Here is a 15,530-nt window from a genome sequence, read left to right as displayed (position 1 = left end):
GGCAGAACCAGAATCATCTCCAAAAGGATAAGCAGAGTCTGATATATGAACTTAATGTGTAATAGTCATCAACAACTAACCAGATTTGCTAACAGTCAGTGAAGACACCTAACTGTCAAAGGGTATAAAAACAGATTTGGGCACAGACTCCCTATACTACTTTTAGTCACCTCAGCAAACCGTATTAACCTACCAAATCCTAACTGTTAACAAGCATACCCCTCATCAATATCCTGTTACAGTAACAGTCAACTAGACAAACAAAAAAAAATTGTTTTAACACTATCAATTTAACATGAAATCAAAAACAGAAATTCAATATATATCCAACACCCACATAATCGTCATATTTGTTTGGGTACTAGCAGTGTACCCAACCAAGACCCATACTGCAGGAAATAGAAAGTTACCCCTTGAACAACAAAGAACATGTACAACTATTTAGGGATTCGAGAATCCCCTGACAAGACTCAGCAAAAATTTTATCCCATTCCAAGTCCCTCTCATTTTATTATACACACCCTCCCTTTAAATCAGTCGATTTGGGTTTTAGACAACCCGCACCCCACCAAACCCATGATTAACCTGAAAAAAAAATCACAGAAACCCTACCATTATCCGGCGAGGGTGTTGCGGCATCCACGAGAGGGGTCGGTCGGCCTGGACAGCACCACCACTGGAGAGGTCGGCTTCTCCCGGCAAAGCTTCGAGCTGCAGGCCGGAGCTCAGAGGGTGACTCGAGGGTTAGAGAGATAGAGAGAGAGAGAAAATGGAATAGCGAGAGAGGGAGAAAGAGAATGGGACAGCGAGAGAGGGAGAGAGAGAGAGAGAGGAAGAGAGGTTCAGGGGTTTCCCCCCTTTGTAGGAGGGTGGCCTTCCGAAAAGGAAGGAAGCCCGGCGGCTGCGGCTTCCCCCTCCCCCATTTCCCCCTCTCAAAAATGTTAGGGTTCAAAAGAACCCTAACCTGTGACTTATCGGGGGGGGGGGGGAGTTTGCCCTTCCTTTTATTTTTATCGGGCAACCCATATCGGGTTGCCCCCCCCTTCTTTATCCCTCCCTGTAATAATAAAATTTTACAGGGAGTGGGTCGGGTCCGGGTCCGACCCCCAACCCGCGATGCTGGATCCAATTTCGATTTGGATTCGGGTCACGTGAATAGCAGGGGATCCAGGGGTTGGATCCACTTGGGTCCAAAAGTGGGTTTGAAAATTTTTTATTATTAGTTATTTATTTATATAGTATTACTAAAATACTCAAATATGCACAGATTTTTATTTTGGATCCGCTAACGGATCTCAGGTCCAATTCACGTTAATTAACTAAAAATATATATATATATATATATATATATATATATATATATATATATATAATTTCTTTATGCTGCATAAATTTTGCGGTTATTACATCCTGTATCTTGTTATAATAGCATGTGTGTTGATCATATCCACCTCCCAGCTACCGATTACATCAAATTCAATTTCTATGTAGAATTGGATTCAACCCAAAAGCTACTCAGCACTAGCCTTTCATAGGGAAAATCGGATTTCTGATTTGCTTGGCAATATTTCTCTGATTTAATGTGAAACACATGTTTTGCCATCATAACATTAAATTTCTGATTTACTGTGTGATTTGCTGAGGAAAAATCGGAGGCCTTATTGATGCGGAATCAGGCTTCTGATCTGTTGTAAAATATGTGGTTTGGCTGTCATGCTAACTTAAAACCAAGACTTGCTTCACTACAAAAACATGTGCTCTGCTGATTCATATCCTGCTCGTGGCATAATATCATCCACGTGCCCCCAGCTGCAGGTGATTTTATTACTGGTATTAGGCTCTAGTTCGTGATGGTATGTGATCTTGTATCATGCCTACGAATCATGGTTTGAAAGGCATGGCTTGTGACATCCTCCTGGTGAAAATATAAAAAAGAAAAGAAAATGTGGTCCATAAGGGTGAATTCTGAATGTGTACCATCCTTGTTGAAGCTTTATAAGCATTCACAATAGGTCATTTTGATTCTGTTGCGAAGTACCATCGGATTCCCTTATAGTATATACCTATAATTTCTCGCAGTACATCATTTGCTTCTGTAATTCCTCACAGCATGTCGTTAGCACAAACATATCAGCTTATGAGTTGCAGTAGTCTCACGGCAGCCCATGAGCCTGTTGCATCTCCCTGCCATGAATCCTCATAGCAGCTCTCGAGCTTTTGTATCTCACTGCCATATACCAATTACCCTACCTTCATGGCTGCAACTATAGCAACAATTGCATTTATTTCCTGCATTTCCATTCGCCACCCACATCTGGCACATTCCACTTGCAGTCCCTACATAATCTCTGCTATAATCTCATTACACATCATCCACCTCCATCAATAGATGCACAGATGACCTTGGGTAGATCTATTCAGATTCCCATTTCTAAGGCATGGCATATGCCTCTCCCATATAGGTCTTTGTTGGTCTTGAGCAGATAGATGTAGCTTTTCATTTAGCTGAAGGCATTGTATATGCCTTTCTCATATCAATCTCCATCATATTCACCTATATGTTTTCCTCGTAATGTAAGGCTTGCCATATGCATTCCTAATTTAAAAATGAGAATAGCACTTTGTATATGTATTCTCCACTGGGATAGGCATAAGCATTTATATTTTCAATGTAATATTTCCTTCTACATTTACATTGTCTTTGCAGGAAATATAGGGAAAATGTGACTTTCTTTCTTAGATTAGAGGGATTATTATTTCAATTTCCATTCAAAGCTGTAATAGCTAGATATTAATGAAAATTTTACATTTTCAGCATAGATTAGAATGTACGAGCATGCATATTTTCTAAAAATGCTTGTTTCACATCATTTCTTTCAAAAATTCACAAATGGTGGAACACGAATGACACATGCACCATTCTAATAAGAGGTAATTAATCATAAGCAAATGACCCACATTGATGGTCATAGTCAAAATGTGGACAATACTTAAGATTTTTATCTTTTATGGAATAACACTGGATCTTTTTCAAAAATCATCATATTTTTCTAAATAATTTTCCTTTATAAGAGTTTAATTTAAAATTAACTCAAAATATATATCAATGGCCATAGTCAGGATGTAATGCCCCGAAATCTTAACCCAAATTTTTGAGATTTTTTTTTGTACAGCGGAAACCAGTCATACCATAGGGCTAAGCATTCCAGAACATTACAGGTGGAGCAAGACCAAAACATTCTTTTCATTTCAATATCAATGAAAATTAAGATCAGAGTTTCTCACACTATCCCTGGAATAGTAAATCTAAAATCCCGATCGAAGCCACATCCCGCAGTCGCTCCTAACTCCAACTCTTCACCTGAAAATTTATAGGAATTAGACTACAACTGTCTAAGTAGGAATTACTGTAATTCTTCTTTCAGGTATATCATGTGTCAAGTATGTGATATAGGCGCCGAATGTGAATTTCAACCCATACAAGAATAAGTAAAGAACTACGCTACAACAGTCAACAATTTATCAAAAGCAATCTGGCAAGTATCATCAATAACAATCATTTAAATATCCCATAACCACAGATACGAATTCATACAATGATTCAAAGGAATGCAATTATGACAACTACATAATTCAGGTAAGTGTTCTTACAACATGGTGCATCCATTATGCCAAAAAGAACATAAATCAATACCATGAATTAAAGTTCAAGTAGAACAGGGCATTTAACATGCATTAGAAGTTAAACATGTATCCATTAAACATATAACAATTAAAGGAACAGATAACATATGCATGTTCTAATGCATAGCAGAAAAATGCATGACTTGTGTGTATTGCATGAATCCTCCTATTATTTTTCCTTAAATTTTACTTTCCATATGCATGTCCTATTAAATGCATACAATTTAAGTTCTTCTTTTTAATTACCGTTTCCCACGGATACACCAAATGGGTACAAACCCCGAAGTCAAGTTAGGTTCCCAGGGTAGCTTAACACACAATTTATATTTTATTACTGGGTTCCGAACTTAGCCCTCGACCGAATCACCTTCGGAACATTAGACCTCCACATCTAATGTCGAGGACACAAGGGACACCCTACGCCCACAAGTGTCACTTCCCTGGTACCAAAACAAACTCACAGTTGTGACCAACACACCATTCCCGGGTAAAGTGGCGGACTCTCTCTAAAACCGTGGCCAGGAGAAGGAACCTCAATATCGGGTTTAGGAGACAAAATTTCAACACACGGAGTTTTTGTATTCTCACAGTCGCCTCAAGACCGGAACTCTAAAATTCTCATACTCCAAATGAGATATCCCATAACATATATTACACTGTTCTTATTCATTATCTTTTTTTTTATTAAGAGTCAATTATTGAGTTTTGCAGTTCCGCATGCAAAAACAAGGCAAAAACTCGCATCAACCCCTGCGAGAACCATCACGAGACTCCAGCCCGTGAAAACACATCGAACAGTGCAATATAGAGCAATAAAATCACATGTGCAAACCAACATGCAAAGTTAATCACAGGCTTGCAAATCAACATGCAACATAAGCTCGCAAATCACCAATGTGTAGCTCTTCACGGACTCCCACCCGTGGCAACAATAGAACAACACAATTAAAACCATCATGTAAATATGATTATTGCGATGCATTTAAACAATTAAAGAAAGAGCGAACCAAAGCTCAAGGCTCTCCAGGCCTGTGATGATTCATTTAGACCATTGATGCATCGTATGCAAAAATCATAACAATATGCAATGTATGCAATGAGGTCAACATGCTTCCAAATGCACATCCATTCAAACCAATTTAACAATGTGCATGAGTTACCACAGTCATATGCATGTGTTCACCATCCATGTGCAAGTGCTTTCATGTAATCACTTAACATACATGCATTCATCCATAATTCATAAGTATATGAGAACATTTATGCATGATTGTACATGCCAAACACACATCGATTTCATGTATGCACATGTACTTGGAAACTGATTCATAAATGCACGATAATCAAACATGTCCCATAAATGTTGGCACATGAAACTTTTCATTCATAACATATGTTAACATCCACCCACATGAACATAACCCGGACCTAGAAATTGAATTTCAGGGTTGCACACATTCATATCATGTATGCACCTGTACCAAAATAAGCTTTGCAATAACATATTAACAGAACAAGACATTCAAGAGAATGTATCTCAATTATTCACAATTAGGGAAAGGTAAACGATATGGTGCAACCTAATACAAAACCCATAGTCAACGTTACTTTAATCAAGTGAAGTCAATTCCTACTGTTTCAAGAAAATCAAAGTTGTGAAAGCAATTCATAATGGTGAAATAAAAATCAGTATGGTGAAAGCAGGTCATACTGTTGCAATACAATTCAACTATATCTAATCAGAGGATAACAGGGTATGCTAGTATAACAGGGTATGATAATCAGAATATCACAGGGTATATAATTTCTATTAACGGATCAGCATACACCAAGGTATTCAATTGACACAAACTGATTAACGAGGCATGCTATTAACATTAAAAAGGGTATTCAATTAACACTAATTGTTCAGAACATAACAGTGTAGTCAATTAACACTAACCGATATTCATTTTAGCAAGTATACTTCTAATGATTACTCAATTTTGAACCTAACACTATATATGATTAGGTCACAGACGGTCATTCCTTTGTATTAAGAGTTTATAAACCATTGAGTAATTGCATAAATAGGTAGTACAAAGTTCAAATGTGCAGATTCAATGTTTTTCATATTAAACCTATATATGGTATATATATATATATGTTAAAATATAGCTTGCGTATGAATCTGGATCCAGATCCATACGCATGGTATGTTAATAAAACACATGTTGTATATTTCTCATTAATGGCATCCTTGTAATATCTCTGATATTACAAGGATAGTTGTATATCTGCTTTATATATATAATGGTTAGGGCTTGGAGGTCGTGCAATTGAGTGCCGCCCCAGCCATTGTGTTCTCTCTCTCTCTCTCTCTCTCTCTCTCTCTCTCTCCTGTAGATGTTGTACCAGATATCAAATCTGATATGGTATCAGAGCCTTAGCCATCCTGTGCGTGAAGAAGCTCTGAAATAGCAGATCGTGAACAGCGTGCGTGAAGAAGCTCTGAAATAGCAAATCGTGAACAGCACCAATAGCGTGCGTGAAGAAGCTCTGAAATAGCAAATCGTGAACAACACCAACAGCGTGCGTGAAGAAGCTCTGAAATAGCAAATCGTGAACAGCACCAACAGCGTGCGTAAAGAAGCTCTGAAATAGCAGATCGTGAACAACACCCACCTCCTTTCAGCGTGAACAGCATGTTCATCGAGAACAGCGTGAGCAGCAGATCGTGAACAGCAGCACTGCGTGGCCATCCTGTGCGTGAAGAAGTTCTGAATCAGCAGATCGAGGACAGCAGCCTTTAAAATCTCATCCTCTGAAATCTCCCCTTCTGAAAGTTGGTACCTTTCTTTTCCTTTCAGCGTGAACAGCATGTTCATCGACTGTGTTCATCGAGAACATCGTGAACAACAGATCGTGAACAGCAGCTCATCGACTGTGTTCATCCCAAGTTCCTTCTTTTCTGTTACTCTATCGTCTGTGTTGGTTCCATTTTTTTTCTTTCCTAAACATCACCGACTGTTGTTCCCTTTTTTATTTCAAACCAGTTTTTGATTCCACAAGTTTCCTTTCCTTTCTTTCATTGTTGTTTTAGTGTTCTTTGTGAGCACTTTTGGTCGTACAGGTATATGCCTTATTACAGTTTTATTGATTGATTAAGTGATCTCAAATCTGTTTATTTCTTTTCATTCATCTTGTTTGCTTATTCATTATTCCACTTATATGGATTACTCTTCGTCTTCGTCATCCGGTCCCTCTGTCAATTTCTTGAGTCAGCTCGTTACAGAAAAACTTACTCATTCTAATTTTTTTGACCTGGAAAAGGCAAATCCTTCCTTTTATGCGGAGTCAGGATCTCAATGAATATTTGGATGGTTTAGTTCCTATACCACCACGGCTTATTTTGTAGGAAACCAAGGATGAGAAGGGTGACACAATTACCATTTCCATTAAGAATCTAGAGTATACAGCTTGGAGGAAGCGGGATCAGTCTTTGGTTGCTTATATTACGTCAACACTCTCTCAAGATGTGTTGGTTACTCTTTCAGATGATTGCACTGCGGCGGATCTGTTGTAATAACCTCAATTTTTGTAATTTATTTATTTAAATTTATTTGAAAATAACGAGTACTTTTCTAAATTTGGGCCCCGGATCCGTTACCGGATCCAGAAATGAATGCATAAATAACCCACAATGGGGTATTAAAACTATACTTATAATAGTTAAATAAATAATTAATAGTATAAAAAAAAACCAAGTATTTAAGGTTGGATCCGTGTTTGGATCCAAATGGATCCAACATATGGATCTAAGATCCATAAAATGGTCTTTATATCCATATCCATAATAAAACTAATAATATAATAAGAAGAAGAATATATAAATAAAATTTTTTATTTTTATTTATTTAATTATCCAAGGATCCACAGTTGGATCCATTCGGATCCAACTGATGGATCCATATTTGTTGGGGGTCGGGTTACGGGCCTCGGGTCCGGACCCGAGCCGCGCCCCCTGTGTAACCCCTTTTAAAGAAAAGGGGCAACCCGATAAGGGTTGCCCGTTAGGTCTTCAACAAATCAAGAAAGGGGCAAGAGGTGGGGGTTACGCAGGCGTAACCGAAACCCCACCCATCTCGGCAAGAAGGGGGGGGTTCGGCGATAAATGGGAGGTGGAAGAGGGGGTCTCACCCTCTTCCCTCGTCTCCCTCGTTTTTCTCTCTCCCCGTCTCTCTCGCTCGCTCGGTGCACACACGCCAGAGGAAAGGAGGTCGCCGGAAAGCTGCGACAGCCAGCAGCCATCAAAAGCCCTCCAGCGAGCTCCCTGTCACGGCAGCAGCAAGGAGCAACCACCAGCCGACCGTGCCTGCACGTCTACAGCCTTCGATCGTCGGGGAAATCTTCAAAAAGGTACGGTGCTCCTCTCGATTCTAGGTGAGGGATCGAACATGGGTTCGATCCCGTGCAGTCTTTTGAGGTGAGGGTCCCTGAGGACCTTTTTCATGTCTGTTGGTTGTTCTTTTGTTGTTTCGTGAGGTAAAAATAACATAATTAATTGAGTTGATTTTGATGACTGAATCTGGCCTGAGCAAGGGCTGCATGCATTAGAGGTTTGCAATCCCTGCCTCATCCGAGTCGGTCAATTAGTTCTATTTAGGAATAAGTCCTCACTTTTTTTTTTCTGCTTTTAATAATAGGAACCAGCCAAGTTAGGATGGCTTGGTTGGTATTCAAGCAAAGGTGCTATCATTTACACCATTACTATGTAGATGGAGTCATGCAATACCAATTCAGATGATGGTTCTTTGTGGTTTCCATCTCTACTTTCATTTTTCTTTGAGCATTCTTCAATAAATTTGGGGCTATCTTCCTTTTCGGTTGGAATGTTATCACTATTCACACTATCATTAACCATTTCTGGACTTTGCTCTGTGGATTCCACAGTGGATTGATCAAGATCCTCAGGTCCTATTTCATCCATCTGCAAGCCTACATTCACAAAAGCTTGAGAGATTAGTGAGCTTTCATAGTTAATTAAGTTACCTTCTTTTGTAGTTTCCATATTTTTATTCTTATTTTCATCACTTATTTCGGAAAACATCCTACCAGTCCCAAATTCTGGAGCTTTTTCTAGCTTTTCGCTATCAATGCATTTTCTTTCTTCAGATGTGGTTGTTTTCTTGTTGTCACATGTACCTTGATCAGTCTCTGCTATGGCAATAAAATCAGAGGCTTCCTTTGGCTTCACAGTTTCTGTTTGTTGGATGATTTGAACTGAAGCCTGTGAAAGAGGAATGAAGTCAAGCTTAGCCTGTGTGATTTCCTTTTCTTGAGCTTGCTCTTCAAAATTCAAATCTAAGGTTTCTTCTCGTTTCTCTGTGCATTGTTCTGGTGCGATCTCTTGAACCGAATTTGGATTGTCAGAAGAAACACTTAGGTGTTGTTCAATGTTTTCTTTATTTGTTCCTTTTGCTGTTTTAGTTTCTATGTTCCCAATTTTATCTTGGGTCTCCACTTATTTTCATGTGAATCAAATAGTTAATGAGAATCTGATATGTAACAAAGGTATCATAAACCTGATTTTAAATTGCTGATTTGCTTAAGCATTGATTAAATGTGTTGTTGAGAGCTGGAACACACATATGTTTTCCTGTGTGTGGGTGTCGACATATACCACACGCAATCCTATCATCTTTTTCTGTGTGAACAGGAACCACACATAAATCTGTATAATTTTCTGTGCACGAGAGTGTCAAAAGAAAATTTGGTTCAGCGTGTGTTGTTTTGAGAAATATGTAGATGCACAAGTTGAGATGCATGTGATTAGTTAGAAAAAAAATAATATGATTTTGATTCCTTGACCTAGAGTTTGTTAAGTTTTAACAGTAATACTGACCGATTTTGGGGCTGATAGATTCGAGGTAGATTCTTGAATCAGCAAATATATATATATATATATATATATATATATATATATATATATATATATATATATATATATATCAGTATATAAACATATGAGTATAAACACTGGATCAGATTTCGAAAGAGGTTTAACATATTGAAATTTATTTATGATGTCCCAAATGTTAACTTCTTTTGGAACCATAAAATTTACCCGTCTTGAATAGTCAACTAACACTAAACTGAATGATTGTTGCAATTTGTTTTGTTGTAGAATTTTAATTCAATCTGATTCTAAAAGGAAATTAAATTGCTGGCATGTACAAGAAATCTGTTTGGAAACTCAAATGGAATCTGAATTTTTGTTGCCTCTAACTTTGTTTAGAAAGTTGTAAAACCGATCTGTCTTGGACAGTCAACTAAATCTAAGGATAGTAGATGTTGAATTTGAATGATTATAAAAAATTTGTGTTTTCAGTTGTCATGGAAAAATTTATATGTTTAGCTCAATGTGCATTCCTTTATTTGCTATGAAATGCGGCATGGTGAACACAAAACTTGAATATCTATATGTACCTTATATTCACTGAAATTCTGCAATATCTTATTAAATTGTATAGTGATTGTAACGCCCCGAAATTTTAACCCAAATTTTAGAGGAATTTTTTTTTTTATATATATATAACAGCAGAAACAAGAAATAAAATAAGGTTAAACATTTCGAGACATTACGGTGGAGAGAAACCCAAAACATTTATTTCATTTCAATATTAATGAAGATCATCAGAGTTTTACATGATATAAACAGTTAAAATTTACAATAAACTCAAGCGATCCCAGGAACAATAAATCCAAAAATCTCGATCCGATGCCTCATCCCGCAGCCGCTCATAAACTCTATTCTTTACCTGAAAATTAGTAGATTGATTGGAATTAGACTACCACGTCTAAGTAGGAATTACTGTAAATTTGGCAAATATACTAAGTGACAAGTATGCAAGGGATTTGTTTAATTATGGACAATAAAACATAGCATGAGAATATAAACATTACTAAACTACTGCACATTGTTAATTTAAGTTCCTAGCTAGAATACATAAACACTACCAAGACCAAATCAACCATTGCAGGAGTACACAATTCATCTCATGATAAGGTAATATCATTTGCAGCATTTAAATATATCATGGCCACCGATTCCATTGAATGCTTAAAAGTAAGTGAAGCAGACTATGCAACAACTATAACAGACATATACATAAGCAAGTAAAGCGGATTATGCAACAACAGTAACATGCATAACAGTTATGTAACAACCACAATATGAATTCAATTATCTCATATCTACACCTTTCAGTATTTCATTTCATCACAAGCTCAGAACATGCTGGAAGAATATAAACATGTCTCCCTAAAACTCCACTCACTGTGATACCTAGAATGTTCTAATTGATGTTTATCTTTTCTTATCTTATCTTATCCCGCGGGTACACACGGGCCGAGGCAACCATCATAGAAGAGAACGTTCAGGGGTATTATATTCAAAGTTGTTTTATTAACCGAATATTCTAACTGTGACTGAAATCCCAAGGAAGCGGCCAGTGACCGAGAGAAACTCCCAAAGGCCAAAACCAAAACAGGATGCATCCCTAACTTCTGCAGAAGAACATGGAACTACCACCTAGGACACATTTGGTAATCTGGGTCCCCCAACTCTGAGGACTGGGACCAACGAGTCGCTTTACGCTCGAAGCTAAACACATGTCCCCAGAGTTTTGTACCACCTACCCTCTTCAAGGTAAGCCCGAATCTGAGTGGGTTAATCTTTTCATTTAATTATTTTTCCAAAGTATGGGGCATTTCCCCAACTTCTTTCTACTATCATAGTAGTAGAAATCTCAAGCTTAGTCATTTTACCAAGGTGCATAGAACAGTTCCCATCCTTTGTCATATTGATTGCATAACCCACTCAAAGTGCTCCGGTGCCTTTAAACCAGTCGAGCAACAAGAATTAAATTTAAGTTCTTATCAGTATTATGATCATTATTCTAAATGCTTTGGTACTTTTAAACCAATCGGACACAAATGCCCCGGTATCTTTCAACCAGTCAGGCTCACAGAAATTAACCTTTAATTTTTCTCACCAATGTTATTGACATTGAGTACACGTTTATTAACAAAAGTACCTGCATCAGGTACCCAATCCATATTGCCCAATTAGGCATGATTCCCAAACTCCCTATCATTCATTTTGAATTCTCAGTGGACAAGGGAAAGCAAATTCACATAACTTGACTGCATGCAACAAACAATTTCAATAAATGACATTTCATTTATATGTCTCATAGCTCTTCTACAGAAAGCAGTCAAAACTCAGACATTTCCATATTTGAATGTCAGCAGTTTATAAAAAAAAACTTCAGATAAAACCAAATTGCATATACACCCATTTCTATATCAAGTTACAATTCGATTTATTACTAAAGTGTAAAACATAGTGTTTCATAAATAGGTCACATCACATATATCCAACTACAAGTAGAAAGCCCACCTACAATCTCATAACGAATTACAATTCTTAATGGAAATTTAAAAACACTGTTGGTTTGTTTGTTTGCTTTTTTTTTTTCAGGTATCTAATATCACCCAGGTGCCAGCAATAACCGACCCAAAGGTTTGGTCAGGAGTTCATTATTTAGAGGGTTTCAGTTAGGTTCCCTTTTCAAGTATCTCACAAAGGATCGAGTATACGACTTCATATAAGTATTCATCTCATCAAGCACCATTGTGTTATTATCCAAACCTAATCCTACTACTTCATGTAGACAGTGTACAGGCATCACCAAAATGTGAAATAGAAGTATAATAAGAATTGAGTGAAAGAACATGTAATTTAGAAGTGTGCAGGAATCATAATTATCAATATTAAAATTTCTGGTATTACCCCTTTTTAAGCACCTGAAATCAGTAAATATCATGTATTAGTTCTGACATGGCAGTTCAAAAATTAAAAATCCATATTATCATGGTATGAGGATCGACACCCACAGCATTTACTGCGTGTAACAAACTGCTAGTATTATTCATACACTTACAGACTCTATCTGTGTTATGTAGTTAGCAAGGCAATCATTATAGTCTTGATTTTCTTCTGAGTTTAGTGAGAGCTCTGATTTAAAGTTTGAAAAGTAGTTCACCCAAGTACTGGTGAACAGACTCTGTGTACGTATAACAGTGTAAATGGGCATCACATAATTTATCAAAATCAGGAGTTACTGCAATGTTCATATGGGCTGAACACTGATGCCCTACTCATAACCGAGTAGCGTACACAGGCTTTTCCAGTAACAACAATCAATGAGCACCAGGGACCCATAATTAATTGATATAGGAATAAAACACAGTACAAGTTACAACAGTTGAACCTTACAGTGGAAATACAACTTATGCAACAAAAGAAAACCATGAGACTTATCCCATATTACAGTTTATTGTGTTATATAAGTATACTTCTAAAACCATCTACCATAAAAAAAAAGTTTACTAGGTTCAGTTATATAATCAAATCTATATGAGTATTAACATCCACAAAATGTTTGTGCTTATAAGGAATAACATAACATGATGTATATTAACTGGATGGGTGGACTATAATGTACATATTACATGAACTAATCTAACGTTGCAAACCATATTGTTTTTGACTTTAAGACCCAACAATCAGATCAGAGTATCTGATAAGGGTGAGCATTAGCAACCCCAAAAGGTCTTTAATTTCAGGCATAATAATAATAACTTCTAAGTTATTATTATTCATCTCTTCACCGACAACAACTAAAACAAAACACAGAACTGCAGCCTACTAGAAACAACAGAATATGCAAGTCCCAAAAAAATGGAGTAATCGATATTCTGAATAAAAGACCAGATAGCTTGGATCATTAAGATATAAATAACATTTGCAGGAAAGAAAAATAACACACCCATTCAGTATAGACAGTACAGAACTACAAATCCCCATTTTTTTTTTTTTATGAACTGGTCTATTAAAAGAAAGTCGAATGTAGCCATAACCATAAAGGGTCTTGACTACTTTAGATTTCAGTAGGCACACGCCTGATCATATATCATGCAAGGTCCAGCACGATCCAATAGAATGGACAGAGGATTAAAAGAATTGGGATTTCCAAAAATCAGTATATGAAAAAAAAAAAACCTTTACGATAATCAGTAACCACACAGAACCAAGGTTTTGCACAGCTTCAGTCTACTCATAGGGATTGTATTGCAAACCATTACCTCTTTGGAACAAATACCCGATAAAATCACGATAGACCCTACAAAATCGTTGCCAATCCTACCGTCGAAAATTCCAAAATCCCCAAATCGAAGATTTGGGATTTTCGGCAAACCAAATCCCAAATTTTTTTTTTTTTTTTGGGATTCACGACAAATCCAACACATACTAGTAACTTAATACATATGCGAAAAGCATAGTAAAAACCTACCTCGGCAATGCGAAATCCCCAACTTTGTGCGATTGTTTCTCCCTAGCCGCTGTGAAGCCAAGCCCTCCTCACGCCGACTCCACGAACACGAACGAGAGAGATGGAAAAACCGAAGTAACCTCGCTGCCGTGCTCGTGTGAGTCGTGCGTTCCCCACCGGCTGGTGTAAGAAAGAAAGGAAATTGGGAGGGAGAGGAAAAGAGAAACGGAAGGGAGTTGAGGGAGACCGAGAGAGAGAGGGTTCGGCTAAATGGGAGAGGAAGGAGGCGAGATATGGAAGGGTGCCACGAAGATCGGAAGGGGATCTGCTACCCTCCCCTTCACACGGCGGCTGCGCATCCCCCTTCCTCAGCTTCCTTACTTCCACGCTGTGTTAGGGTTCAAAAACGAACCCTAACACTCGTTTTTTATCGGGTAGGGCTTTTGCTTTGTTTTGTTTTGTTTTTTTTTTTTGTTTTTTTTTACTTGGTTTTAATGTGCTGTCGGGTGCCTGTTTGGTTCGGCTGAACCCGAACCCGAACCCGCCACAGCTGGGTCCAAGTCTTGGGCATATCCGGATCCATCTGAGGATCCAGACCCACATCTAAATATTTAACTTATTAAATATTGAGTATAACACGAATTAAAAATGTTGTGGATCCAATTACATTATTATAAATATCTACTAACTTACTATGAATCCGGGGTCCATTGTGCTTGATACACTCTTTAAATAAATCTGGATCCAAGGATCCAGATTAATATTTGAAGTTCTGATATCGAAGATCCAAATGCAATATTGTGGATCCGAACATCGCCTTAAGCTATACCAATTCCCACTAAAGTGTTATAGAAATTGTCTCATTAAAATCCGATTTACTTCAAGGATCCAAATAGGTTATCTAAGATCCAATTACGAATAAATAATTAAAACCATAAAATATTCGTGTATTACCTTAATGACTTAAAGTCTACATTTATTTATCTGATAAAAATCATGGTTATTACAGTGATTGTGTGTGCGGACCACTCGTAGGAAGCATGTGTTGCTCATGAAATAGCAAATTGTAAATGCATGTCCATATATGGGATCGAAGTCTATTGGCCTGTGTAATCATGCATAAATATTCTCATGAAACTATGAATGAATGTATGTGTGTTAAGTGATTACATGAAAACACTTACACATGAATGGTTACGCATGCATAGGACTGCGAAAGCTCATGCACATTGTTAAAATGGTATGAATGAATGTGCATATGAAATTATGTTGGTATGATTGCATACATTGCAAGTTATGATTTTTGCATGCGATGCACCGATGGCCAAATTGGACCATCATCGGCCTGGAGAGCCGTGGGTTGGGTTTTCTTTTATATATGTTTTTACCTGCATCACTGAAACCACATAAGATGGTTTGGCACATTACTACACTGTTCTAATGGTTTATACGGGCTGGAGTCCCGAA

General features: G+C 37.5%; 1 protein-coding gene and 1 long non-coding RNA gene across 2 annotated transcripts in view; both read right to left on the bottom strand.

The window, feature by feature from the left end:
- Positions 1-15,530, bottom strand: part of LOC149826588 (pectin acetylesterase 10-like) — a 170,858-nt gene that overhangs the window by 27,181 nt on the left and 128,147 nt on the right. The window lies entirely within an intron of this gene.
- LOC149826589 (uncharacterized) lies at positions 10,311-14,373 on the bottom strand. Its single transcript, XR_016434774.1, has 2 exons — positions 14,085-14,373; positions 10,311-10,484 (listed from the first exon to the last, which is right to left on the bottom strand). It is a non-coding gene; the product is annotated as an uncharacterized LOC149826589 (long non-coding RNA).

Source organism: Nuphar pumila, chromosome 10 (genome assembly GCF_984573655.1).
Source record: "Nuphar pumila chromosome 10, dmNupPumi1.hap1.1, whole genome shotgun sequence".
NCBI classification, from domain to species: domain Eukaryota; kingdom Viridiplantae; phylum Streptophyta; class Magnoliopsida; order Nymphaeales; family Nymphaeaceae; genus Nuphar; species Nuphar pumila.
The sequence above is the reverse complement of the archived record's forward strand: the minus strand, read 5'-3'. Positions and strand labels throughout refer to the sequence as shown.